This window comes from Malania oleifera, chromosome 1, assembly GCF_029873635.1.
Source record: "Malania oleifera isolate guangnan ecotype guangnan chromosome 1, ASM2987363v1, whole genome shotgun sequence".
Taxonomy (NCBI): domain Eukaryota; kingdom Viridiplantae; phylum Streptophyta; class Magnoliopsida; order Santalales; family Ximeniaceae; genus Malania; species Malania oleifera.
In genome coordinates this window covers 139,997,570-140,023,977 of record NC_080417.1, presented here as the reverse complement: position 1 = coordinate 140,023,977, position 26,408 = coordinate 139,997,570, and the positions used below count along the sequence as shown (strand labels likewise).

Sequence of the window (26,408 nt, the reverse complement as noted above, 5' to 3'; positions counted from 1 at the left end):
AAAGGTTCTGTTTTTATTTTTTAAAGGAATAGGACCCCTATGCATCAGTGGTGGGATAATTTAGCGAGTGTGAAGTACATAGGGCGGAATATAGATAGAGAGGAAGAATGCTCTGCGGTGGGCGTGGGTTGGCGATTGATGTGTCTGTGACTCTTGGGGGGAATGAACGGTTGGAAATGCTTTCTGCAGTTGAAAGAACGAGTGGCTGATCACACGGAATAAAGCAAGCAAAGCAGGCCTCAGTGTGTAGTACGAAGTCCATAAAATTAATGGCCCTTATCAACCCCAGCCCCACACCCCCTCCTTTCTCTATATTATTATTAATTGTAATTTGTAAACGAAAGGTGCATGAAACTCTGAAAGGGGAAGGGGGGCCGGCCTCGATGGCTTTTTCCAAAATTAAAATAGCTACGTGATAATTGCCCTCACTCATCCTTTGCTTTTCACTTGCATGCTGTGCATAGGAGGAATTGGGATGTGTTGGGATTGGGTCTGGGTCCTTTTTCACATTGCATGAGAAGATATTTTGTGTATTGTGTGTGTGTTTTTTAGTTGTTTTTTCTTTTGTTTTGGTGGTGGGGGGATGTGGTCAAGTGCAAATATCTTAATGAGGTTGGGTTGGGTCTCCCTCAAGTGTATTAAATGGAAAATGGGGTCTGATGAGAGTGGGGAGGGAACAGCTACCCTTCAAGCCCATGCGATGGGCATTGGCATGGCGTGTCATGCGTGTGTGTGTGGGGCAGGGGCAGCCATCATGTCAATTTTGGGAACTCGAAAAAGTCGAGAGAGAGAGAGAGGAGAGTAGGAGAGAGGGGAGGGGCAGACCCCTCTGGTTCAACCAGGATCCTGTGGTCAAGCGGAGTGGGGATTCGACTTCAACGTCAAGAAACGGAAAGGACGATTTACGGCCACAAGCTGAGGCAGACTACTCCCTGTGGACGCGTAGTTAATCTATTACATATATATATATATTCATAGTTTTGTATTTTTGCTATTGGTTGGGTCTAATTAATGGCCTTCTTCCAGCTGCGGGTCCTTTTCCTACTTCCTAGTCTTCTACTTCCTCTACTGTGTTGGTGGGTCAAGCTAATTGCGTGGAACGACTCAAAAGCACAGATGCATTGTACGTGCTTCTTAAAAACATTTTCCAACAGTTTCATACCTGCTATTTCTGTATCACAGATCTGATATACGGTGAAAAAAAGGATATGTTTTGCCAAATAAATTCTCTCTTTGTCTGGCTAAGAATTAAAAGATAAACCCTTCTTAAACACTCTTCCACCCACACCAAAATACATATATTTGTGGTGACTTGATTCATTGTAAAAAAAAAGTTGTGCTATTTGACAATGACTTGTCTCCGGGATTAGTTCGCTTCTCCATTTTTATAGCTATTTCTTTATTATATTAAAGGGAACAGATAATTTATGCAATTGTCATTGTCAAGGATTATCTTATATGACAATACAAGATTGGATGAACGATTTCATGAAAAAGGTGTATTCGTTTTAATAGTGAGCATAATTCAGGCTTAACCAAATTAACCGATCAACTTCGATTGGTTCGGCTCAATTAATATGGAGGTTTGGTTCGGTTCGATTACTGATTTGGATAATTTTAGGTATTCGGTTTTCGAGAAATTTTAATTCAATTAATCAAGTTGACCGATTTACTAATGAATTAAAAATTAAATATAAATTAATAATATTAAATATAACTGATACATTACATATTATATAATTATTCAATTTTCCTAATTTATTTATTTAATCAACGACATTCTCCTAATTCAGCTCTCACAATTAAAAGAAGGGAAAACATTAATTTTATAATTATATTTTATTTTATAATTAATTATAAATTATTTTGGTCAAATGCGGTTAACTGAATTATTCGAAAAGTTGATCTTGTCGAGTATGGTTCAGTTACAACAGATAATTTGGTTGATTCGATTAGAGATTATTATTAACCAAATATTTTAGTTAATTCGAGTAATTAATTGAATTTGACCGAATCGATCGTTTGCACACCCTTAATTCGTTTGACTATAATTTTTTTTTGTTTTATGTAAATACATAAAGAAATGATCACTTTTCATATATAAAGAATTATGCTCAATTACAAGTTTGAAAATATATATATAGGCATTTTTTTTTATTTTTTAATAATCTAAATGGTTAGGAAACTCCGTAGGAGACAAGCAAGCTCAAATACGAAAAGGATGTAATGTTAATGGGATGAATCTTATCTTACCACACACCAAAAGCCATGACCATTGACCACGTCCAACACACATAGGGATAGGGGAGCCTTTTTATTTTTTATTTTTTTTGTTTAATGCTTGTGAAGTTGTAGACAGAGTAGTAGGTAGCAAATGGTATAAATAATTCCAACATCTCATCTCAGTTTTGATGGGATATCTAATCTAGGCGATGATCCGGGAAACTTCTTGAAAAGGAAAATTCCGAATTCAGATTGTTAACCAGAAATTAAGGTGTGGCTAGTTTAGCATCATCGTTTTCAATGCTCCTCCATTGCCCTACCTTCTATCAAACATCTTTTCACTCTCTCTCTCTCTCTCTCTCTCTCTCTCGTTTTCAATTGCAAATGTAGTGTGAAAACCACTTGCTTCTCTTCTTATAATTGCAGAATGAGGCTTAAAAAGAAATTAAATTTCACAAGTAAAATATATTTACTTTTGGTTTACGAAATTAAGGAGATTATAATATAATTCTTGTGAATAGTAGAGTCCAAATGAAGTAGAATCCATCTTTAATATAAAAATATTAAAAATAATTATAATATTCAATAATAGTTACAAGAACAATGATATGAATTATCGTAAAATAATAATGATAGCAAGAAAATAATAATAATAATAATAAATTGAAAAATAATTATTATTGTTTTTAAGATAATAATTATACTAATAATAATCACTTTTATAAAAATAATAAATAATAACTGAATATAGTAATTGCATTCCAAATTCCATCATCTTTCAATTTCTTTCCTACTTCAAACTTATTTTACAAACTAAACCATAGGTAAGTATTTCATATGGATTGAATTGTTGTACTTACATTTATGGAACACAGGCAAGGCAAAATGTAATGGAAAGTTTAAGTCAATGATTTATGGTCAAACAGGACGGACTAGAATTCTTTGTTCAATGTGCTCCTCTTCGATTCTCTTCTCCGTATATAGTAGAGTGTGTCCTCTTATATGGCATGTGTGAATATGTGAGTTGATTAAGAATTGGATGGAATAAAAAATGTCTATGTTCTAAACATGTGTTTAATGCATTGTCTGCTTGTAATACGTTTGGATGTATGAAGTCAATACTAAGGTATTTGGATAAGAACTAAATATGGAGAACTGAAAATGAGGCGTGATTTTGAAAAAAAAAATACGTGTCACTTACAATTCTTCCTTATTTTTATGTTATGTGATAATTGAAGTTGAAACAAAGCATAGTACTTGCAATTTCATTGATTCTACTTTACGAGTATGAAATTTAGGCATTATGTCTGCATTCCTATAGGTTTGAAGAAAGAGTAACATAAAATTATATTAAGTTTCCAATATAGATGTATGCAACTCCAAACTCCCACAATTCAAGGTCCTAAACAAGCATTATTATTGATTGTGTAGCTGGTCTATTAAGGATTAGTTTGGAACCACTAATGTAGAAGTGCTTTAAAAAAAAAAAGCCATGAATATAATAAATACTGATAATAAGTGTTGAACTAAAAAAATGTTGAAAGTTATAAGTAATGTTTGATTGTGTTTTAAATAAGCGGTATTTGGATTATTATTTTTACTATAGGGTACTATATGATTATTTTTAAACATATTTTAGATTGCAAATATTAATATTTTTAAGATAAAAAAATTGATTAATAATTATTTATGATTAAAATTTAAATATTTTATATTAAATAATAAAGAAAATTATTATTTTTACTTAAGAATAATCTTGTTATTGATGTTTATTTATAACTTTAAATTATGATAAAATTCGTATTAATAATTAAATTCAAAATTTTAATTTATTTAAATAGTTCTTATTCAATCCAAAATTAACTAATATACCATAATATATAGTTATTTTTAAATATATTCTACTTAAAAATAATAATATTTTTATATTCTACTTAAATTATAGAAGAACGAGGAACAAATAGCTCTAAAGGGAAACTCGCAAACCATGGATTCTCACTCACAAAGTTCAGAAATTACACCTGCTCGACTCTCTTCTTCCATTTCTCTACCTCCCTCCATCAAGAAAACCACTTCTTCCAAAATTACCAACCTAGTAGAATATTCATACATTCCTAACTCTGCTCAGATACAGGAAACCTCCCTCCCTCTTGTAATCCTTACAACATTTTCCGAAGAAAGAAATCTCTAGCCAACCAAGTTCGTACTCTTCTCATCTCTCACAACCGACCTCAAGTCAAGGAGTTCGTCTAGACTACAGCTCTTGACAAGTGTCTCATTCCAGCCTCATCCAAAGAACAATATGTCGATCTTGAGCTCGATCAAGATCTCATCAACCAGCGGATAAGAGAAGGCTACACTCATCTCCATTTTGGTGCTGTCAGACTCCTTCTGACACTCCATGGCCGTAAAGGACTTCCAGTTACCGCCAGGATCACTTTACTCAACACAACATACACTCAGTATGAGCATGCAGCAATTGGTACCTCGCTTACCACTCTCCAAGCTGGTAGCGTGTGTCTCACGTTCTTTCCCAACTTCAACATTCCTCTCAGAGACAAGAACCTAAGGAACTGCATAAAGGTTCAACTGCAAATTACTGGTGCTCCACAAGTCTCATCAACCTACATGGCTACCCTGCATCATCAGCTCATCTACAGACTTCAAGATCATGCTGTTGATCTTCCCCTTCCGGGACAGTCTAAGGACACTATCCTGATCACTGCTGAACGTGAAGATAATGTTCCCACCATTCTTCAGATCCCACGACAAATCCCTAGAGAAGAACTGAAACAACTCATTCCTCTAGAGTGGATTTCCAGCTATAAACAGTTTCATCAGCAATCTTCACCTATCCATCTCTCAGATCCTAAGTTCAAGAGACTTCCAGATGGAACGATAAAAACAGTGTTCAACCCGAAAGATACAGCTTCATCCAGCACTCCTCCGGTGTTCCAATCACTAATGATAAAGCCTGTTACTTTCGAAGATGACATTCCAGTCAGTCATGTTGAAGCAGATGGATCCCCCATCTATACCGACAAAATTGAAGGACATTTTATATGGGATGTTGATCCAACCATGTGTGATCTAGATTGCTCTTGTTGCCAATCACAAAAAAGAGAAACTAAACCATCCTGTAAACCTTTCTCTCCTCACAGAAAACCTGATGACCCATCCAGCCCATGGATAGGCATCCGACGCCCAGATCCAAAACCAAAGCCTTTGTGGATCTATGATAGAGCCCTAGAAATTCTTCGAGAAGAAGGACTCCTTCCTCCTGAAGAACCTGAACCAGAACCCTACCAAACTCCAGTTTCCAAACCACCACAATCTCAGCCAATTCCCTGTTTTATGGCTTCTCCGTATGACAAACAGTTTCCACCCTTGGAACCTAGGTCATATACAGATTCCAACCTTCATTCCAGACCATTCATCCAACCCTCTGAAGTTCAACCAGACGGATCAAGGAAGCTTCCATCCCAAGATGAACAAGTTCTAAACTGGCAAACCCAGAATGCCAGGACACAGAATACAACGTTGAGTGCCATTGATCACAAAGTTGACAAACTCATCCATCACGGCGCTCAGATGAATCAACGTTTTGACACCCTTGATTCCAGAATTGAAGCATTATTTGCTGATCTCAAAAGGAGAATTGATATTCTTGATGCTGAACTCAGACAATTCATTTCTGAAGGATACTTTGGATCATTGTTCAATGCGAAAGAAGAAGAAATCAGAAGACTCAAAGATGAAGTATCACAAATTGAACGAGAATATCGTCCAACTCCCTCACCAACCTACATACCAAAAGCCTTTCCATATGCACCATCATATTCTTTCATTCCACAATCACCACCTGCACCATCCTACAGACAACCTAATTATTCCAAACATTTCAAATCCACTGCTGAAATCCTTAAGAAACATTCTCTTATTCTAGCAGCTCCCATTACTCGCAGATCTCCAATTCCAGCAAAACCTTTGCCACCTGAACCTGTTGATCAAAAATTCAAAAGCCCATTTGTTTCGCCTGATCAATCTCCATCTTTCCTTGCTGACCCTGTTCCTGAAATACCTATTGAAGACAACAATGATGTTTCCACTGAAACTGAAACATCATCCTCCTCCTCAGAACAAGAGATTACTGATCTCACCAATATGATGATGGCATCTCCCACAGAACCAGGATCATCCAGAACTCAAGAATTCCATGAAGAGACCGATACCACAGTTCCTATTGTGGAAGAACCTTCTGAAGCCACTTCGGCTACTCCTCAATCGGCTCCCCATCATTCAAACAATAATTCATGGTTCTCCTTTGATGAATTACCTCCAACTAAGTGGAGAGATAGAATTGGTGAATTCGGTGCATGGATTGACCTCCAACTCTCAAAGCCCGGGAACACTTTACAATCAGTTCTCGTTGAATTCACATCTAGATTCACTGGAACATTGAGAGACTGGTTTCAAAGTCTTGGTGAATTCAGACAAGTCACATTCATTAATTCCCAGATTCCCTCCTTTGCTTTGGGAACACTCTACAGAGAATTCGTTGGTGATCCAGACATTCATGCCAATGTTGTTCGACAAGAATATTTTGAAATGAGATGTTGTTCTTTAAAAAGAAAGGATCTTGATTTTCATTATCAAAGGATGTCCAAGCGGTATTATCTTCTTAGTGGATTCCATGATGATAATCTCAGACAAGTTTACATTAATTCATTACCAGAAGATATCCAGCCAGATTTACAGAGAAAGATTGCTTCTCTCTCTCGACCTCTCAAAGATATCTCCTTAGGAGAAATTCATCAGCTGGCACTCACTGCTCTTGAAAAGTTATGTGATACCCATCAACTGTTTTCAAAGATGATCAAGCAGAATCATAAGTTCACAAAGCAATGCAAAAAGCCCTACTTACAGATCAAATGCAAAGAAAAGGATTGCATCTGTAGTCCCAAGAAGAAGAAGTATTTCAAAGACTATGGTTCTGACAAACTTTCAAAGAAAGATCACAGAAAGAAGAAAAGATTCAGATTCGTCAAAAAGAAGAACCAACGAGGACATGACAAATCTCCTCGATGTTTCATTTGCAAGAAAAAAGGACACTATGCAAAGCAATGCCCGATGAACAGGACAAAATTTGCAAAGCTTGCCCAACAGTTACAGAATGAAGAACTTGATGCAGATGCAGAATCTGTTCTTTCAGAATAAGAAGAGATGACTGAAGAAACTATTCTCGTCCTCACTGATTCAGAAGATTCTGATTCAGACATTGATGATCACTCGGACGAATCTCTTCAGATCCAACCAGTCGAGCCTATTCTCTTCTCTCAAGATTCTCATATTAGTCCTCATGTTCAAATCCAGCTCCTTCCTGAAAAACATGGTAAACCCATTCCTGCTGTTGCATTCATTGATACAGGATCTCATAAGACCATGATCAATCCTAAAGTCTTACCACCAGATTGTTGGTCTTCCCATACTCAATTTTTCAGATCTGTTAATGATCAAATTTTTACAACCACTTTGATTTCTAAAAGGAAAATTGGGATTAAACTCCTTCCTAATTGCATCATTTGGACTCAGGTTATCGGTAGTCCACTTCCTCAAAAGGATGTTTTATTAGGATGGGATGTTTATTGTCTTTCAAAATCCTTAAGAATTCTTCCCACTGGAATTAAGTACAAAAGAGAATTCAAGCCTTTTACCCAGACAAACAAGATTTATTCTCTTTCGTATTCTTCTCCAGATTTTCAGCCCATTCAAAACAAACTTCTGAAGTTATGTGCAGAAAGTCATGATCAGTTCATTCATGATCGTCCACTTTGGAAAAACCCAGATTTTTTCATCCACATTCCCTTCAAACTCAATGACGATGTTAGTCCGACTAAAGCCACCCATCCGGGAATGACTCCATCAGACCTCAAGCTAGCCAGAGAAGAATGTTATTCTTTGTTGAAACAAGGTCTCATTGAACCAACCAATTCCTCTTGGGCATGTCAAGCATTCTATGTTGAAAAAAGATCAGAGAAAATTAGAAGAAAAAAGAGATTGGTTATTGATTACAAGCCGTTAAATATGTTCATCAGGGATGACAAGTTCCTTATTCCAAAAGCCAGAACACAATTCATCCATCTTGCTGAAGCAGAAATATTTTCGAAGTTCGATCTAAAAGGTGCATTTTGGCAACTCGGCATTCACCCAGATGACAAATACAAGACAGCGTTCTGTATTCCGAATGAACAGTTCCAATGGACAGTTTTGCCCTTCGGCTTAAAGATCGCGCCGTCACTGTTTCAAAAAGTGATGACTAGGATCTTTAATCCTATTCTGCATAGTACTCTGATTTACATCGATGATATATTATTGTTTTCAAAGAGTCTTGCAGATCACCATCAACTTCTTGATCATTTCCACCAGCTAGCATCACAGTACGGGATAATGTTATCAGAAAAGAAAAGCGTGATTGGACAAAAGAAATTGATTTTCTAGGGATGAAAATTTCCCACTGAACCATCTATCCAGGTCCGCATCTCGCAGAGCAATTACTGCAGTTTCCAGATGCTAATCTTTCTGTCAAAGATATTCAACAATTTCTTGGAATAATTAATTACATCAGAGACTTCATCCCACATGCAAGCCATCACACCAGCTCCCTGTCACAGCTGTTGAAAAAGAAACCACCCCCATGGGGCCTTGACCAGACAAATGCTATCAAGTACTTGAAAAAAGCTGCCAAGGATCCACCGCCTCTAACTATTCCATCCACAGGAAATGTTATCCTCCAGTCAGACGCAAGTGACCATTATTGGGGTGCCCTACTACTTGAAGATAAGGATGACAAAAGGTCCTATTGCGGACACGCAAGTGGAGAATTCAAAGATTCTCAGAAGCACTATCACACTGTGTTCAAAGAGATAATTGCGGTGAAAAATGGAATTCAAAAATTTGACTTCTACGTCAGATCAAAACACTTCACAATTGAAATGGACAACTCATCTTTCCCGAAGATGCTTGAATTCCGAAACAAGATTCTCCCTAATCCACAGATTCTCAGACTCAAAGACTGGTTTTCCCGATATGACTTCTCCGTGAAGCATAAAAAAGGCGATCATAATGTTCTCACAGATATGTTATCTCGCCCCCGGAAAACAGCCTTCCTCATATCCAGACACCAAGCCATACCACTGATAATATTAATTTTCTATTTTAAAATTTAAATACTTTCTATTAACTAAAATAATATAAATTCTTATTTATTAATTAACAATACTCTTATTATTAATGTATACTTATAACATACAATTATCACCTTAAGTTATGTTAAAAATAATATTACTAACCGAAGTCAAAATTTTAATTTATTTAGTGTTAATTTAAATTTATAGATAGTTCATTTTATTCATTCCAAAATTTAATTATATTTTATTAATAATTAATAGGCTAATGCATAGTAAAATAATATATGGCTAATTTTTAATTAACAATTCAATTAATATTTAAATACTTTTATTAATTTAAAAATAATATAATATTATTTTTATTAACAATAATCTTGTTTTTAATTTATATTTGTTGCATAAAAAATCTCTCAAGCCAATCCCTGACTTTGGCTGCAACAATATTTATAACATATAATTATCATATTAATTTATATTAAAATATTATTAATTAAATTAGTATTTTTAGTTTTTAATCTTATTTCAAATTAATAGATGGTTCTTCTTCTTCATTCTATAATTGAATTATGTTTCACTAATAATTAATATATTATAATACATAATAAAATAGTATATATTTCATTTTTTTCATAATTATGGAGACAAAACCGATAAACACTTTTGTTGTTGTCGTCGTCTTTTTGTTTTTTGTTTTTTTTTTTGCATTATGCTTGCCTATGACTGCTTGTTTCATGTGCCAGTGATGAATTTCCATCATATAAATATTGTAGGGTTATTTTCTACTAGTAGTTTCTTTGTATGCCAAATAAGGCAGTATGACTTCTCAGTCACTTTGATGTTTCCTAGTGTTAGGATGATATATACATACAAACCTCTTTAGGGAGGGTGAGTGTTCATCAGTCTTATAAAACTCACTAGCTATTGTCAACTTGTTTAGCTTACTTGCCTCCCTCGCTAAACACGCAATGTCAACGATGGTGTTGTTAATGAATTGCGTTACTTTAATGTTTACAGCTTGCTTACCACTGCTTTCATGATTGTTTATTGTTTCTCCTATTATTTGATTGAATTCTAATGAAAGTATTTCATGGATGAATGTTGGTAAGCGATAGACTGGCTAATTAAGTAAGAGTGATTTAACTAGCGCCACACGACCTTTTCACTAAGGTGTGAAAATAGTTGGCCTGTGACACTTGGTATTAGAGCTTCGTATTGGGAATTCAATTACCTTCGTTGTGAGATTTTGGGATAGCTTTGGTAAGTGACCATGACACCAACCAATGCTAAGAGAACTAGCGTGCTGGAAGCACAGGCTGAGACAATAGCCAACATTGTGGCCGCAGAGGTGGCCCAGATGAGGGAACTTGTTGATGAAGTGATGGGATCACTAAAGCATCAAGTAAGTTTGTTAGGTGAGATGTCAGAGGACTTTCCCTATATAGTGGAAACTTTGCAATCGCGGATAGCTGATTTGGATGCAAAGATGAATTTGATGGTTCTTACTATGGGGAACTCCAACACTCCGAGAGTTAGCAATACCAAGGTACCCGAACCCAGGACGTATAGGGGTGCCCGTAATGCCAAGGATGGGGGTGCCCGTGATGCCAAGGAGTTGGAGAACTTCTTGTTTGATGTAGAGCAGTACTTTCATGTTGTGTGGATGGCCTTAGAACAGGTGAAGGTGGATATTGTGACCATGTATTTGGTTGGTGACGCCAAATTGTGGTGGCCTACCAAGTACAATGAAATTGAAATTGGATGTTGTGTAAAGGATAGTTGGGCAGACTTGAAGAGAGAACTCAAGGCCTAATTCTTTCCTAAGAACGTTGAGTACAATGCTAGGAAAAAGCTGAGAGACCTCAAGCATACTAGGTCAATAAGGGAATATGTGAAATAAATTTCTAATTTGATGTTGGATATCAGGGACATGTTAGAGAAGGATAAGCTGTTCAATTTTCTTAAGGGGGTGAAACCATGGGTAAAAAATGAACTTCATATGCAAAGAGTTCAAAACTTGTCTACTGCACAAGCTACTGCAAAACGCCGACTGACTACGCTGGGGATAATACCGCTTCGTCTAAAGGGTTTAGCAGAGAGGGAAATAGTGGAAAGTCATTCAAGAAAGGCAAACCCAAGAGTGGGGGAGCCAACTATAAAACATCAACCTCAAAGGAAGTTTCTTCGTCTCGTGGATTCAACACACCCAATGGAAAGGGGAAAAGTAGAATTTCATGCTAGTTGTGTGGAGGCCCTTGCAGAGTTGTGAAGTGCCCATACAACGGCTTACTCAATGCCTTACAAGCTTTCACTTCGGAACAAGTGGTGGAAAGCAAGGGGGGAAAGGGTGATACTCCCCTAGGATGGGTGCTATGCTCCTAAAGTTACATAAGCAAAAGGACTAATGTTTGTAAACTTAAGGATCACTTGGAAGAGTACTCGCGCTATGGTAGGTACTGGAGCTACTAATAATTTTGTTTCACAACTGGAAACATGAAGACTCAATTTATCCTTGGAGAAGGATATAATATGCATAAAAGCGGTAAATTCTGTAGCCTAGCATACTCTAGGAATAGTCAAGCAAGTGACTGTGAAGCTTGGTTAATGGGAAGTTCATGAGAATTTCACATCATTGCCATTGGATGACTTTCCAGTCATCTTGGGAATGGAATTCCTAAGGGGGACGAAGGCAATGTTGATGCCTTCTGCTAGTTCCTTGTCTCTGATAGGAGATCACTTGTACATGGTGCAAGTCGTTGCAACAAAAGGAGTCGATGGGAAGTCCCTTTTAGCCATGCAACTATAGAGGGGATAAAGAAAGGGTAAGCAGACACATCTTGCCATAGTGGTGGTAGATGAGGAAGTAGACCAAGAGCTGGTGCCTACGACCATCCAAGCGGTGTTGGTTGAGTACAATAAGGTGATTTCAGATAAGTTGCCTCACAACTTGCCTCCATAATGGATTGTGGAGCATGATATCAAGCTGTTGCCAGGAGTGAAACCACCAGCTAAGGGCCATGTCGGATGGCACCTCTAGAGTTAGTAGAGTTAGGGAAACAACTAGATGAGTTGGAAGCGGGATGTGTTCGCCCTTCCAAAGCACCATTGGGAGCATCGGTGTTGTTTCAGAGGAAACATAAAGAGCATCTATGGAAGGTGTTCAACAAGATGAGGGGAAACAGTTTGTATGTGAAGAAAAAAAGTGCTATTTTGCTTAGCGGAGCAACAAATTCCTAGGTCATGTGGTTGAGCAAGCTCGTATTCGAAGGGATATGGATAAGGTAAGGAAAATTCAAGAATGGAAGATCCCTACAATAATGAAAGAGTTGTGTTCCTTTATTGGCCTAATTAACTATTACAGGAAGTTCGTTGAGGGGTATTTGTGGAGAATAACTCCAATGACAGGACTACTGAAGCAGAGGTATTATTGGCCACACATGCATGATGATGTAGTTCATTATACCTGAACATGTCTCACTTGCCAACAAGACAAGGTGGAGCGGAAGAAGAGTGTAGGGCTGCGGAAGCCCATACCAATACCATCCACACCGTGGGAAAGTGTCTCACTGGACTTCAACACCAATCTACTCAGAGTGGGAGATGCAAGATCTATACTTATGGGTGTAAGCAGGTTTTCGAAGTATGGTATGCTCATGGCCGCACCAAAGTACTGTTCGGCAGAAAATATGACACAATTGTTCCTTGTGAATGTTGTGAAATATTGGGGTGTTCCCCAAGACAGTGTTTGTGACTGAGACTCAATGTTTACTGACAACTTCTTAACTGAACATTTTTCAAGATCCTTGATTCACATCTTGGCATCTCTTCGAGTTATCACTGATGAATAGACGAAGAGATTCAGAGGGCTACTAGAAGAGTACTTGTGTCGTTTCGTCAATGACAATGAAAAGAATTGGGTGCAACCACTTAATGTGTCTTCATTCTATTTAAATGCCCAAAGGCGCTCAACAACCAACAAGAGCCTTTTTGAGCTTGTTACAGGCAAACAACCATTGTTACCTCACATAGTGTGTGAGTCGTACAGAGGAAAGAGTCCCAAGGCGTACATCTTTACCACAGAATGGAGACAAAATGCAAAGTTTGCCCGAGCCTATCTAGAGAAAGCTTCTAAGCAGATGAAGAAGTGAGTAGATCAAGGAAGAAGATTGTAGCACTTCAACGTAGTGCATCATGTGTTTCAAGTCAGCTTCCTTAAGTCATTCAACGCCGACACCGATGATCTAAGCAAAAGTCAGTCAAACAGAGCAGAGTTGAAGACAGTGCAACCTAACAAACGTGAAGTTGAAGATATCCTTGCAGATAGGGATTTCATATCCTCAAGGAATAAGCGACATGAGTTCTTAGTGAAGTGGAAAGGCCTTGGTGATGAAGAAATCAGCTGAATTTCTACAGAAGATATGCAACAGTTCGTGGACAAAGTTGAAGTGTACCTAGCGCCAAAGTCTATGAGGACATCGACTGCATAAGTGGGGGAGTGTCACGAGCTAAGCTTGTTCAAAGTATTATACTTGCCTATGACCGCTTCTCTTGTGTGCTTGGAATGAGTTTCAATCATGTAAATACTAGTGTAGGGTTATTTCTTGCTAGTAGTTTCTTTGTATGTCAAATAAGGCAGTATGACTCCTCAGTCACTTTGATGTTTTCTAGTAGCAGTATGATATTTACATAAAAACCTCTTTAGGAGAGGGTGAGTGTTCATCAATATTGTAAAACTCACTAGCTATTATCAATATGTTTAGCCTACTTGTCTCCCTCGCTAAACACACAATGTCAATGGAGTTGTTGTTAATGAATTGCGTTGCTTCAATGTTTACTACTTGCTTCCCACTGCTTTCATGAATGCTTACTGTTTCCGTTGCTATTTGATTGAATGCTAATGAAAGTGTTTCGTGGATGAATATTGGTAAACAATAGGTTGGCTAGTTAAGTAAGAGTGTTTTAACTAGCGTTGTACGACCATTTCACAAAGGTGTGAAAATAGTTGGCCCGTGACAGCAAGTGTCAAACCATGTAAACTACTTCTTTTGTTTTGGTTGTTCAGTATTATTTTATTTCTTATAATTTTATTTTGTCACTTAACTAATTGCAGTGATAGCAGTCCTTGTGGCCCAACAAAGTGGTATCAGAGTTGTGGTTTCCATTAGTGAGAAGGGTGAAATAATTGCTTGAAGAAAAAATGGAGAAGGATGCAAGCAATGAGCTCGAGGTAGAGAAATTTAGTAATAAAATGAGCTTTGAACTATGGAAGTTGAAGATCCATGAAGTTGAAGGTCCATGAATGTTGATATAACTTGGGAAACACAAAGCATGCTTAAGAAGGAAAAAATCTAGAAAAGATGTTCAATGGTGATTGGGAATAAAATGACATGCAAGCAATTTTTATAATTTGTTAGTCTTTATCAAATGATACCTTGTTCAATATAAAAAATTAAAAAACGGCTGCAAATTTATGGGAAAGATTGAAAAGTTTATATTAAACTAAATCTCTCTTCAATCAAATTCTAATAAAGAGGTAGTTTCATTCCTCAAAGATGAGTGAAAGTGGTAAAGTGTAGAATCTCTTGAATGACTTCTATGACATACTAAATCAACTAGAGAGCATTTTTATGATGTAAAATGAAGAAAAGGCAGTGACTTTACATGTTGTCATATAGTTATAATGGTTATATCATGAACTTTAGTTACTCTGAGGAAAATCAACTTCAATTGGATGATATAACAATCATATTATTGGTCAATTAATGAACTTTGGAGAAGTGCAACCACAAAGAGTTGCAAGTTCGATGGAAATGAAGCTCTTGCTTCTAGAGAATGGTTGAGTGAACATGGCATATCATCAAGAAGACATTTAGAAACTTGAAATTGTAGACTTTTTTGTTGACATTGGGGAAAGAAAGGATATGCCTAGAAAGAATGCAGCATTACAAACATGGAGGTGAAGCAAATCCAATAGAAAAGTCCATTTCCATTAGTTTTGGCGAAGTGTATGTGTTGTTGAAAGATAAATTTTTCATAGTGGTGCAACTCATCATATTTACTAACATTGATTAAGGTTGTGTTCTTATGATATATACTAGGGTAATTATGTGACAACAAGAAACAATTCAAACTCTAATATGACATGAGGTGGTTGTGTCCAAATAAAGATATACGGTAGTGTTGTGAGAACTCTTTGAAATTATTATGCACATACCACAAATTTAAAAGAAAACTTGATTTTGCTCTTAAAATTATATTCTAGAGGTAATAAGTTTATCAGTCAAGGTACGTATATTCAAATATCAAAGAATGCACTTATGGTGATGAAGAGACCCCGAGTAAGAAATTTTGTTAAAGTTAAATGGTTCTATACTAATGAAAAATATAGGTAGAATAAGTGCATAAAAAAAAAAATCTTTACAGTAAGGTGAAAGGTTGTGGGGGAAACATAAACCAAATTCTACTTCAACGAAAGTAGGATGATGTTTTCAATAGAGAAGGAATTGTCATATAGGTCTTCTCTATGTTTCAAGCTAGAGGTAAATTTGATGGTATACTAGCTAACAAGTAGAGATTTTTATAAAGGTTGAGGATATGAGATCGATAATTATACCACATGTGTCTGAAGAGGAGGTTTTTTTAATTGGTTTGGCCCATTTAGTGATCTCAACTTATTCAAATGACAAAGTGAAATAAAATAAAGATGAAAAGGAAAAGGAAGAAGGTTGTTTGTACATAAATTGATCTTTGCATGGAGCATAAATAATCTTTTGACACCGATAGAATTTCCATGCTATTCTTAGACACGCATGGTAGACTTTGCAACTTGGACGTTTTTTCTTTAAGACTCCTTGTATGGTTATTGTTGTAGCATGATTATTTACCAGGTGGTTCGTCGTTATATGAATACTTTATCTATATAAAGAGTAGGATCTCATTGTTCTGTAGGAAGAGATGAATTGTGCCTTATGAAGTGTAAGTTCAAGACAATAGAGCAATTTTGCAAAAAAGATTAAATCTTAAGCTCTTCTTCTAACACATTTCTCTTCTCAAGGCTAGAAAAGGATTATGGTAGAACCACATAAACTTCTTGTGTTGTGGTTGTTCAATATCTTTTTATTTCATACAATTTTATTTTTTCTCTTTACCGACTATGTGGGTGGTCCTTAGTAGCCCAATAACTCTCTCTATTCACTTCCTTTAACTTCTTTATTTTCCTTAATAAAGCCTTTTACCCTTTAAAAAAAAAAAAAAATAGACAAGCAATAATTACTTCTAAATTTTATTATGAAAAGTTCTACTTTATATCCTATTTAATGGAATAACATAAATTTTTTATGTAACTTTTTTCATTTAAATTATTGTTATATTAATATACAATGTCTATTTCTCCACATGCATGACCATATATATGTGTGTGTGTGTGTGTGTGTGTGTGTGTGTTTCATGGCATGGCGATGAGAGTTGAGAATGTGAAAGTTACCGGAATGGAAATTCTCCAGAGACCTGCTTGCCTCCTTACTCACGCTTTCCAGTCTCACCAAAAGTTCAAAGAATCTAAAAATACCTCGCTTTGAAAACTTTCTTGGAAAATTCATTCTCACTCCCTCTCTCTTTTTCCGGGAAAAGGAAAAAGAAAAGGGAGAAGGAAAAGCTAAAGAAGAGGCATATCTTGACTTTTAGAGTAGAGAGCTTCGGTTTAGGAATGTTTGGTTGCGGGCATACCCTAAAGACAATCAAGAACTATATATGATCAATCAATCTAGGCAAAAGTTGTATTGCTTATTGCCTCATACAAATTAACTTTCATAAATAAATAAAATAAATATGTATCACCTACTAAGAATTCCCTCTTTGACTTTTTAATTGAGATTTTCTCGTTTATTCCACTTTCATTTTTTTTTTTTCATAAAGAAATTATGTGGCTACGAGATGGGCCATGGTCCAACCCAATTAAGAATTCGTGGATTAGAGATTATAGTGACATTGAAGTTTTATGTATACGTGGTCTGAGCCCATGTTCCGCAGGTTGACTTCATAGCTAAGAGGCCCATACATGAACAAGTTCCCATAATTTCTTCGGCCCAATATGGGTCCAACTCTTTTACTGGGCCTCTACTTAACATTCGTCCCATCACAACCACTTCAGGGACAAGGTGCTCGGATTTTCACTTTTTACTTTGTTTCACCAAGTTTAATTTACTCTCTTCTCTAACTCCAAAAAATATTGAGAAAATAAAAGGAAAATTATGCTGGATTTTCTCTTTTTTTTTTTTTTTGTCTTTAGTGATCCATAAAAAAAGTAAAAAAAATAAAAATATTTATAAAACAATAAATTTATTTATTTATTTATTTATAAATATAGATCCATAACAACATTATGGTTAGAATACGAATATTAATTGGATTCATTCATTTTGAAGAAAATTTATATATGAATTTTGTAAGTAATACATGCTTTCAAGTTCAATAAATTGAATCATCTCTGATTTAACAAAAATATTATAATAATGAATTGATTTGTTTATTTATTTATCTATTTGTATAGATAATGAGCATATGGGAATGACAAAATTCAAGAAATGTCATTAGAACTTGTTAAGCTAGGAATTAAAAAAGATTTTGCATTTAATAAGATGGTTGATAAGTCTGAACTATTTCAAAGAAATATTAGGGTGTGTTTAGATAAAAAATTTTATCTAGGGAAATGAAAGGAAAGGAAAGAGAGGAGGAAACTCATTTTTTAATATAATTTTCTTTTATATTAAGGCTACATTTGAAATTCAAAAAATATTAGGGAAAGGAAAGGAAAATAACCAAGAATCTATATTTTCATGTTTTGTTATCAAAGAAAATGAGAAAAAAAAAATGATTTTACACATAATTGATATTTAGTTTTTCCAAATTTTTAGTCCTATTAAATGTTAGAATTTGTGTATTCCCAAGAGGGTGGTGAATTGAGTATTTAAAAATTTTCTCTTAGATTTAACTAAATTCGAACAACAGTAAAACTGCAACCTAAGGTCTGTCTAAATAATCGTAAACCCAATCAACACATGTGAAGCATATAATAAATCAAGCATACAACATACATTGCTAAAAAAGAAAGTGTAGAAAATAAATTGCGGAAATATAAAGTATACGCACGATATATTATCGGGGTTCAGCCAATACTGCCTACGTCCCCGCCTCAAGCTCACAAGTAAGAGGATTCCACTAAGGGCTCACTTTACGAGTGGAGCGACGCCGAATACAACATCTTACCAAGATGGTGCACCTAACTTTCTTAACCAGATTAAAGTCAATCCAAGACTTTTCACAGACCCACGCCTAGAATACAACAGAAAATCAAATTTGCGTACAAACAAATGTACTTCTTACACTAAGCAAATATGTACCTCTATGCTCAATTAACTAATGCACTCACATATGATAGGATATTAAGTTCAAGTGAGATTTTGTTAACCAATGTGTTAATTCTCAACAATGTGTATATTTGAGAATAAAACCTTTGATTTAAGGTATTATAATCAACAGATGATCAAAGGACTTTCTAACATCCTAATCAAATATCTTAATAAAGATGTTTTCAAAGTTAAGAACAATAAAAATTTGAATCTATGGACTTAATCTCTCAAAAGAATATATCAATCAAATAATATGAGAGATACTGTAAAGATAAATCTTTGAATTAAACAAACTGAAGTCAATAAAACATATTTCAAAGATTTATACTTCAACTATCTTTTTCTCCACAAAAATATCTTCAGCAATGAACTCAGGAGATAGTGAAAATTAGCTTCTTAAAAAAAATTTTCAATAAGCACAAACACTAGCCTTTAAATCTTGAAACAAAAGTGTCAAGATTCTCAAGCTGAAAAGAGTTATCCCAAGATAATATTTATCAATGAAATAATCTGGAATCAACTCAAACCAAATCTCTAAAAAATAATTTCAACAATAATAGTTGAGAGAGTATGCTAGCTTTAAAATAATGTTTAAAACACACAAATATATTCACTCTTCAAGTTGTAACAATAATGCAAATGAAAAGAATACAATAAACGCACTCTTTATCAAAGATGGTTTTGCAAAGATGAATCAAAAAGTGTGTGAAAACTTTGGCTTGAAAAATATGTAATATGGCAAATGGGAGTATAAAAAGATTTAGAGGATTTTTGATATTCTTATTTGCTAATCACCCCCTAATCTGCACAAATGAAGGGATATATATGAAGTTTTCAAAAATTTGAATTGTTGGGGACACGGAGGGAATTTTGGAAAAAGTTTAAGTATGGTTAATAAAATTAACCACGTTTTAACCTCGGTAAAATTTGAGCAACTCAAGAGGGTTGGTCGATCATTTTTAAGGTTCGGTCGATCGGGTTGCTCAGTTTAGTAGACCAGGGGGTTTTTAAATTGAAGAGATGGTCGACCAGACTTCAAGCGATTTGAGAACCTCTGAGTTTCGGTCAACCGAGCTAAGTTCGGTTGACCGAAGTTGAACGTTCGGTTGACCGAGTCATTTTACTACTAGGAGTTCGATTGACCAGAGCATTGGGATTTCCCACCTGCCAATTCGATCGACCAGAGCATTGCAGTTCATTTAGAAATGGTCGACCAACTGGTCAACTTTTGACCCTGGGGGGGTCCAATCGACCGAACACACCAACTTTGTGCAATTCAGTCCATATTTCTATCAAAAGTCACCCCTTCTCACATAATTCTTATTTTTAAGTTACAGGGAACTTTTCACGTGAAAAATTGGGACATAAAGTCAGTTTATGGTCTTTGAGCTACCCCTAAAAATTCGACATCGGTCGACCAATCCCTAAGGTCCTGTAGCTCCAATCCCTATGGTCAGTTTATGGTTATCACTGAGATTTTATCCATATCATGCATGCTATGTATTATTACAAGTCAAATTTAAAACATAAATGCATTTACAATAAAAATCTTCTTCTTCTTTCTTTTGCTCTTCATATTCTTATGGAATATGCTAAGAGTACGTGCTCGTTTAAGCTCTTTCTCGCTTCTACTTCACTTCATGTGTGTAATCTAAATAATTAATTTGTTTAAGTACTTAGGCACACACATTAGTAACATGCGGTTTGTCATTATCAAAATCAGGGATCGGACTCAAAAAGTCAACATTAAAACAAACTTTCATTTTCGATAACATTTTATATAAAAAGAAAATATAAGGGAAAATGAGTTTCATTTTTATTTTCTTTTTCTTTCCTTTTTCCAAACAAAATTCTTGATCCAAACGGACTCTAAATACTATTAAAAATGAAATTTTATTTTAATTAAAAATATGAAAAAATTAAATATTAATGACATATAGAATCAAAAAAATTTATTCATAAATTTGGTGTATTTTTTATTTTCTTTTCCATTTTCCTTGACAACCAGATATAAAAATGTGAATTGCTTGATACTTTCCTTTCTTTTCGTTAACGTTTTTTGAGTTCTACAAGAAATTGATTGATTCAATTGATGCTTTCTTAAAACAATTTTAAAATTTAGAAATAAAATTAATAAACTACGTATGCCATCAATGCTATTAAAAATTATTCCAAACAACATGATGAGTTTAATCTAATAACAAAAAGAAAAAAGATCAAGAAATTCATATTTTCATGTTTGGTTATCAAGAAAGGTAAGAAAGAAAATAAAAAAATATACCAAATCAATGAACAAAAATTTTAATTTTATACATCATTACTATTTATTTATTTTTTCTAATTTTGAGTTATAGTAAAATAAATTTTTGTTTTTGTTAGTATTAAATAAAAGAGGAAAATAAAAATAAAAATTAGTTTCCATCTTATTTTCTTTTTCTTTCCCTTTCCCAAAGTAAAATCCTTAATCCAAACATATACTAAATGTGACTCCCACACTTTTAATGCATTCAAATAGTAGCATGATATCATATATGGTTAATACTATAAAACTGATAATCTTTATCCCATGTATACAAATTTGAAATTTACGTCTTAGATTTGAATTTTGCGTGAATATTTTGATAAAAATGCAATAAAAAATTGAAACAAGTTCGGTTTAAATCTATACAAATTTAAATTCAAGTTATGAAATTCGTACTCTCATATATAATTTAAATATTTTTATCATAATGGAATGACGGATAATGTAGGGACTTGCGGAATAGCCCTAAGATCCGATTGTAGTGTATACGGATAACCAAAAAAATTTTGATCATGCAAACCCTAATTACATGATTAGGATTATACCTGCGAAATCTGTCTAGTTTGATCCCGAATTTGCAAGTGCGAAAACGAGCTATTGAAGATGACTAGGAATCTTCTACTGTATTCCTTGAACACGCCCTGCTCTTGAGAGAGTGGGCTCGTAAGCGGTCTCTCACGAAAACATTTGCCTTTGTGATAGTTCGCTCGTCTAACCCTAGTTGCTAAATGAAGCGTGTGTATATAGGCTATAGCAAGGACCTCTAGGCAAATATGACTAGGGCTTCCCACGTAATTAAGAATTCCTAATCCGATCCGAATTCATCCTTATTTACGTTAATTGTAATTCATACCACTAAAGAATTATAATTGCACTTCCTGTCATATTCGAAATTAATTTTCGAACTCCTATTATTAAATGCTTATTTATCTCTCCACGTAAATATTACAGATACTCGTATATTAAATTAAATTACTGACAATTTAATTAATTGACATATTAAGTTCTTGAGACCTTCCACTTAACTTATTTGATGTATCGGATTCAAAATCCACCTGTAGGGTTTGACACAATCAAAACTTATAAGGTTTCTCAAGAGGGTATCATCGATCCCGATACCATGACGTGGATTCCATCAATAACTAATATTCACCATACACATAATGTCATTACCGAACTCACTGAATTTTTTGACCCATAAGAAATTTCACTCTTCTATGAATCAAAGTAATAAATATTATATGCACGTGTCCAATAATCATATCAGGATTAATAGCATAAGCACTCATAATAACCATGAGATATTAATTGTTTTTTATAGTCAGTATGAAAACAATTACCCCAAGACGATCTAGTTCAATACACACAAAGTGTGTCACGCCCCGAACCCGGAAATGGGACTCGAGGGTGAAAATATAATCCAACCTGTCTCTGTATCATACAAATCATCACAGATACAGTACAAAGGATGAGGGTCCAACCCCGTGAGGTTCCCAGGCACCCTAAACACATCCAATCATAATCATATACGCAACGGAAAAAGTCATTTTATATCAACATATGCAGTATTATACCAGAGTCTATATAAGAGCAGAACATGGTTCTAACAAAACGTACAAACTGGGTGCCCAAATACAACTCAAAATGGCAACCCAACAAAACTATAGTCTTAGCACTTACCCAAGCGCTAACGCAGTACACCGGCCACTACGCTCCCTACACCATGACACTAGTTCCGGTTACCTGAAGGACCTGTAAAAATGTACGTACAGTAGGGGTGAGACACCTCTCAGTAAGGAAGAACGCAGGTTATATCGGTGTGTGTCATTTGAGTGTTATCATGATACAACATACACGCAATTGAATGCAATCCAGTATTAATTCACACAGTGCATACACGCAAGCATACGGCAGCCATTTATACGCAGCCCAGTCATAATACATACACATGATCAGTAATCCTCAGTGTCGTCACACTCTTTGACCCATTGCCGGCCCGCGACATACGGCATTGGCCCATAGTCAACCTGTGAACACGGCGCCACCGGCACATGGCTAGTCCCCGACTCCCATGGCATCGTACCGGCGCTAAACTGGTGGATCCACACCCTTCGGCCTAATCCGCCGGAATAGGCTCACGCCCTCGGATATAGAGCTAGATACTCTCAGTACCTAGGACAATTTCGGAACTGCGTTCCTACTAGCATTTCAACATATCACACACACATGCATGCTTATATAACCAAACAAACCACACTCATTTGGTAATCTAAATCATAGTTTTCCAAATAAATACAGTTTAAACAAAGTCAAGGCACGACCATCCCAATATCACAATATAAATCACACATATACTCGATTTTCAACTAAACCCGAGATTCAGCCCATCGCCCCCTTTTTCCCAAAACTGTAATAATGAAAAACCCATAGTTTTCCCCGTTAGATCCCCCCAAATAAGTAGCGAAAACACACACAGGACCGTGGACCACAACTCCACCGAGTCCGATTTCAAAAATAACTAATATAAACATAGTTCCCCTTACCTTAACCCCGTAAGCAAATCCCGAACTCCAAGGTCTCTAAACAGCAAACCGAGTTCCAAAATCTACAAATTACAGTACAGAATATGTTCACAAGACAGTTACCTACAAATCTACAGGATCAGAATTGAAAACCGAGTCTTACCTCGATTTTATGACGAAACCTGAAAATCTCCGAAACGAGATTCCGATCCGTAGAAGTTGTAGAGAATCCTTCCACGATCCTCGTGGTAGCTTCCGTTTTCCGATTCCATTAACGATCGGCAAAGAATTCTAGAGAGAAGGAGTAAGGAGAGGTTTAGAGAGAGAGAGAGAGAGAGAAAGAGATATATATATATATATATATATATATATTTGAGATTTCTTAACGAAGAAGCAAAGGAAATTTCCTTTTATAACCCTTTGACCCGAAAATTTTCAATTTTGCCCCTCTCTTAATATTTAAACCTATTTTTCATATTTTGGGTTCTTACAAAGTGTACTACCACAATAAGTTGGAACTGTACTATTTTCAATATTCAAGACAGACCTATGAAAGTCTTGTGCTACAATCCTACCAATGGTGTGTCTAATTTCATTTAAGACTGTGAACAATAAACTTATATTATATAAGAACTGATGATCTAGTCTTTTGTGTATAAGTCGTACTCTACATATTAGATCACTTACTATATAAAATATAAGACACACATGCATAATCATTAAATAATATCACGCAAACATTACTCACAAATATTTTCATTAAAATTGAATAATTGAAGTTATTAATAAATACTAAAATCGATTACGTAAAATATGTCTTTCAGTATAAATCTCTAACAAGGACAATTACAAAATTCAAGACATTTAACTTAGATATGGTCACTGAAATTTATTTATCCGCGTTCAGGCACTACAACTTGTTGATTCATTAAAGCCAACTAGGATTCATTCAAATTTATCCACCCATTTTTAGGTAACCATAATTTTTTCCTTAATGTTTTGTTTTTTAATACCCATGTAAGAGAGATTTTGTTTTCCAAGAGCGTTTAACGTTACAATACACACATTCTGGGTCAGTTTTGATTAAGAATTTTGTCTGAAAAAAGGAAAGAAAAGGAAAATATGAAGGAAATTTATTTTTCACTATATTTTATCTCTATATCAAATACTACTAAAAATATATATTCTAATTTTATGAAAAATTTAAAAAAATCAAATTTTAAGATGTACAAAATTAAAATATTGTTCCCTGAATTTGCTATATTTTTTTTTTCTCCCATTTTCCTCGACAACCAAACATACAAATTCAATGCATTAGATGTGGAGCTATTGGAACCATTCATTGTGTAATTTACTAATAGCTCTACATGCATTTAGGGGTCAACTATTTTAATTTGTCATAATTTTTACTAGACCTAAATTAGTAAATTTAGCTGATTTTAATTTATTAACTTCTTAATGGTGTTATGAGCCAACTTTGACTTGGTGAGGAATAGAATTAATGGGTTGTTCTGTCTTTAACAAATTAGTAAGTAGGTTTAATTAATTAATTTTGTTAAAATCCTTAAAAAATTTATTGTTAAGCCGTTCTGATTTCAAATTCCACAGTTGCATCCGTACCTGGTTCTAAAATCTGTACGACAAGATGTCGTTTAGTTGCCATTTGTAACGTTTATTAATGAGTTTCGACAATCCTAATTCCATCAAGTGGACGTGCCGGAGTGGTTATCGGGCATGACTAGAAATCATGTGGGCTCTGCCCGCGCAGGTTCGAATCCTGCCGTCCACGCTCTTTTTCATTTTTTCATTTTTTCTTTTCCCAACAGCACGGTAATCTAATTATATGCTTTAGAGGTCAAGAAGCAAATCTCTCTGGCGCCTTTTAGTCTTGCGCATTTTGCTCTTAATTCCCGACCGCAGTAATTCTTTGTCAATAAATTTTACCTTTACCTACTATTATAAAAAATGAGATATTAGGGTATCTAATTTAAAAGATAACTTAGTTTATGGTTTTTATTTAAAGATCAATATATATATATATATATATATATGATTATGTCATCCCACTTTTCATTTACGTACTACTTCTTTAAAAAAACAAAATTATAATTCAGACATTTCAATCGCCATCGCATCACTTTGGATGTTATGGTGCGACACCAAACCCAAGCCCCCCGGGCCCATTGACAAAAAAGATAATTTAGATTATGATTTTTTATAAAAAAAATTAGTTTTATATATATATAAGTATATGATTATACCATCCTACTTTTAAATGTGCTTTCTTCTAAAAAATGAGAGAATCATAGTGGACCATTTATTGTTGCATTGTGAATTCCGTAGACAAATCTAATTGGAACTCCTTAATGCATCTTTTCATCTAAATTGGGTTGCAATAAAGTCTCTCAGTCAAAAACTTTTAATTGGGGATGATTCAAAGATTAGAGGAGATTTCAGGGGATTAAAATTCATAATTCCTGCTACAATTGTGTGGGAAATTTGAAAAGAAAGAAACTATAGAATGTTTTAGGATAAGGCCTCAATGGGAAGGGTGGTCACCAAGAAGATCCTTCTTAACTTATTTCGGTGGAATCAGATTTTGTCTTGCTTCTCCTCACTGGAATGGGAAGAGTTAATGCTCTGGTTTCTCCAGTGTGAGCGTAATTTTCTGCATTAATTTTTGTTATAATTTCTATATTTCTATATGACATTGCAACTTTCTGTATTCTACTCATCTCGAGCTTCTTGCTTGACCATATTCAATAAATTG

General features: G+C 35.0%; 1 long non-coding RNA gene and 1 other non-coding gene across 2 annotated transcripts; one reads left to right on the top strand and one right to left on the bottom strand.

Moving 5' to 3' along the window:
* Window positions 1-22,635: 22,635 nt before the first annotated feature.
* Window positions 22,636-23,990, bottom strand: LOC131161673 (uncharacterized). Its single transcript, XR_009138594.1, has 3 exons — window positions 23,802-23,990; window positions 23,660-23,721; window positions 22,636-22,868 (listed from the first exon to the last, which is right to left on the bottom strand). It is a non-coding gene; the product is annotated as an uncharacterized LOC131161673 (long non-coding RNA).
* Window positions 23,991-25,345: 1,355 nt separating this feature from the next.
* Window positions 25,346-25,427, top strand: TRNAS-AGA (transfer RNA serine (anticodon AGA)). Its single transcript has one exon. It is a non-coding gene; the product is annotated as a tRNA-Ser (tRNA).
* Window positions 25,428-26,408: the final 981 nt, after the last annotated feature.